This window comes from Equus caballus, chromosome 2 (genome assembly GCF_041296265.1).
Source record: "Equus caballus isolate H_3958 breed thoroughbred chromosome 2, TB-T2T, whole genome shotgun sequence".
Taxonomy (NCBI): Eukaryota; Metazoa; Chordata; class Mammalia; order Perissodactyla; family Equidae; genus Equus; species Equus caballus.
In genome coordinates, this window is record NC_091685.1 from 51,744,189 (window position 1) to 51,748,126 (window position 3,938).

The 3,938-nt window shown below is 37.4% G+C and overlaps 1 pseudogene; it reads left to right on the forward strand.

Annotated features, from left to right (window-relative positions):
- Positions 1–735: 735 nt before the first annotated feature.
- On the forward strand, positions 736–2,321 carry LOC138923119 (olfactory receptor 2T8-like; annotated as a pseudogene).
- Positions 2,322–3,938: the final 1,617 nt, after the last annotated feature.

Here is a 3,938-nt window from a genome sequence, read left to right on the forward strand (position 1 = left end):
TCCTTGCAAGTCTCCCTGGCAGTATATTGTGTGGTGAATTGATATGTATGGCATGGCTCCAAGTCTTAGTAAGCTGGGGAAAGAAATCTGCACTTTATTCCAAGTGTGGTGGGAATACACCGAAGATTTCAGAAAAGAGAGTGAACTACAATACCTACATTCTAAAAATCAGGCAAATAAAAATAGTTATTTAACGAGAGGTAGTAAGAATATTTTCATTTTATTGGGGACATTATCCTCCTTCAGTGGGGAAATTTTGTTTTACTTATACTCATCTGTTCCCTTCTGTGGTCCTTGTAGCCCATAGTGAAACAACTTTATTTTCTTGTTTATTAAAAATGTAACTAATTTGAGTGTGTTAAAATTTCCAAAATTTGCAAAAAAATCATCTACGACTCAGACAAATATAAATGACAAACTTTTAAATGTGTTTATTTTCTCAACTTAAATTTTGTTTCAGCACACATAATGAAAGCACAATTATAATTATTAAACAATATAAAATTGGCCAAAGTAACTATTTATAATTTATAGCCCTTGACAATCTTTTTACTTCTGATCCATTTTGGTCTATTATCTCAATCAACCAATATGTCATTCTGTGAAATATATAGACTAATCTTATTTAAAATATTAAAAGTTGAGTTAAAGAAAAGTGGGATGATAGGTCAAGAAGAGCCATATTAACTGGAGGGTAGGTCTTTGAATCAGAACCCTGGATTCCATATCCAGCACATGTCCAGAAGTTACGAAGTTAGACTAACATTGTTAGATGATGAAAGTCTCTTCCTTCTCTATTTTTCCATTGACAGAATCACACCAGAAGAAATCATGGAGAACAGAAACACAGCATCAGACTTCATTCTTCTAGGACTCTTTAAACACACAAGACCCCACCTCTTTCTCTTCATGGTGGTGCTGACAATGGCCATTGCTTCTTTTAAGGGCAATTCCCTCATGTGTCTCCTGATTTACTGGGACCTGCAGCTCCACACACCCATGTCCTTCCTACTGAGCCAAATCTCCCTCATGGATGTTGATGCGGGGTCAGTGAGCTGAGGAGTCGAAAGAAAGATTTCTTGGACTCTCAAGATCTGGCAGTAGTGCTCTTTTTATTTAGAGAATAGTGTGGAATAGTATGGGGACAGGACCCATGGGCAGTCAGAGCTTCTGCTGCTGCATGGGGACAGGACCCTTGGGCAGTCAGAGCTCCTGCTGCTACCAGCATTGTGACAGGGCCCATGGGCAGGAGGAACTGCTGATGCTGCCATGAGTTGAGGGTTAGGGATAAATTGATAAGGCATGACTACGTGACTTATTTTTACTGGAAAAAGAAAAGATAATGTAAAAAGTCATTAAATGATTTCAGTGCAGATGGGGTCTGGTTATTGTGTGGTCATATATCTTTTAGATACAAATCTGGCCATAGAGATAGGCATGTAGGTGAGGATGACCTGGGCTTCTCTCCCTGGGGCGGCCCTAATTCATACCATAAAAAAATCCACTGTGTCATATAGTTTGGCATGTAGGCCAGGTCACCTTGGGCTTCTCTAGCTGGGGCAGCCTTAATCCACATCAGATGTGATGCTGGTTGCCACCATTGTGCCCAAAATGGCTGCTGACTACTTGACAGACAAGAAGTCCATCTCCCTTGCTGGCTGTGGTTTGCAGATCTTTGTTTCAATCATACTGGATGGTGGTGAGAGTTTCCTTTTAGCAGCAATGTCTTATGACCTCCATGTGGCTGTTTGCCACCCACTGCAATACCCTGTCTTCATTAGCCAGGAATTATGCCTGAGAATGATTTTGGGGTCTTGGTTCCTGGGGGCAGCTGATGGGCTCATGCAGGCTGATGCTACCCTGAGCTTCCCATTTTGCAGTGCACGTGACAGCGATCATTTCTTCAGTGAGGCCCCCATGCTGGTGTGTTTGGCTTGTGCTGACACATCTGTCTTTGAGTATGTCATGTACATCTGATGTGTGTTAATGCTCCTGGTCCCCTTATCTCTCATCCTGACCTCCTATAGTCTCATCCTCGTAGCTGTTCTCTAGATGTGTTCTAGAGAAGCCCACAAGAAGGCTTTTGCCATCTGCTCCTCACATTTGGCTGTGGTGGGACTCTTCTATGGAGCTGCCATTTTCACCTACATGAGACCCAAATCCTACAGGTCAGATAACCACGATAAGGTTGTGTCAGCATTCTACACTATCTTCAACCGTGTGCTTAAACCCCTCATCTACAGTCTGAGGAACAGTGAGGTCAAGGGAGCCTTGAAAAGGTGTCTGGGAAAGGTGCAAATTTAAAATGTCAGCAAACTTAGTCTCACTATTGAAGATTATACAATGCTAAATGAGTTTATTTTCCTGAAGTCATTAACATTTAAACATATTGTAATTCTCTCTCCTTCAGTAATGCATGAAGGGAAAGTTAAATTCATTGATCAGTATAATAGGAAGTTGTCAAGAATTACCTGAGACTACCATATTGAGAGATAGTAATTCTTGAGCAGTTACTATTTGCTATGCTCCACACTGAGCAATTTTTTTACGTTATTTTGTATCCTATTGACAACTCTATGGTATATATACACATATATATATGTATATATATATGTGTATATATATGTATATATATATTATATATATATGAAACTTAAGTTGTTTCCTGGTGTTTGCTATTTTGAATAATCCTGCAATGGACGTGCAGATATCTCTTTGAGATACTGATTTCATTTTATTGGGAAATATACCCATAAGTTGAGTTCTTAGATCATATGGTAGTTCTATTTTTAATTATTTGAGAAATCACCATATAGTTTTCCATAGCGGCTTTACTAATCTACATTACCAAAAACAGCGCACAAGGCTCTCTTTTCTTCACACCCTCAGCAACACTTGTAATCTCTTGTCTTTTTGATGATTGTCATTCTAACAGATGTGAGGTGGTACAATCATTGTGGTTTTGATATGAATTTCCATGGTGATTAGTAACATTAAACATCTTCTCATGCATTTTTTTTTGTCCTTTGTATGTCTTTTTTGGAAAATATCTATCCAGGTACTTGTCCATTTTTTCAATCAGGCTATTTGTATTTTTGCTATTAAATTATAGGAGTTCCATATGCATTTTGGATATTAACCTCTCATCAGATATTTAGAAATTTTTTTTGTATATTGCCTTTTCATTTTGTTGATTATTTTATTGTGAAGAAGGTTTTTAGTTTGATGTCATCCTACTTGTTGATTTTTGCTCTTTTTGCTTGTGCTTTTTGTTTCATGTCCAAAAATATCAGTGTCAAAACCAATGTTGAGGCCTTCTAAGACCCTGTTTTCTGAGGATTTTGTGGTTTCAGGTGCTACATTAAAGTCTTTCATCCATTTCCAGCTAATTTTTGTGAGTGGTGTAAGATAGATGTCAATTTTCTTTTTTAATTTTGTGTGAATATCCAGTATTTCAAATGCTGTTTATTGAAGAGAAAATCCTTTTCTCGTTAGGCATTCTTGGCTCGCTTGTCAAATATTAGTATACCATACATGCCTGGGTCTATATCTGGGCTCTCAACTCTATTCCATTGTTGTATACATTTATTTTTATGACAGAACCATCTAGTTTAGATTAGCATAGCTTTGTAATACAGTTTGAAATCAGAAAGTGATTTCTGATGTTTCCAGTTGTTATTTTTTCTTGATTGCTTTGAATATTCAGCAACTTTTGTGATCCCATACAAATTTGGGGATATTTTTTCTATTTCTGTGGAAAATGCTATTGGAATTTTGATAGAGTCTGCATTGAATATATAGATGTCTTTGGATGGTACTGATGTTTTAACAATGTTAACTCTCTGAACAATGAATATGGGATGTCTTTCTGTTTTTTTGTGTCTTCTTTCAAAATTGTTCATACACTTTATTGTATATAGACTTTCCCCCTCCTTGCT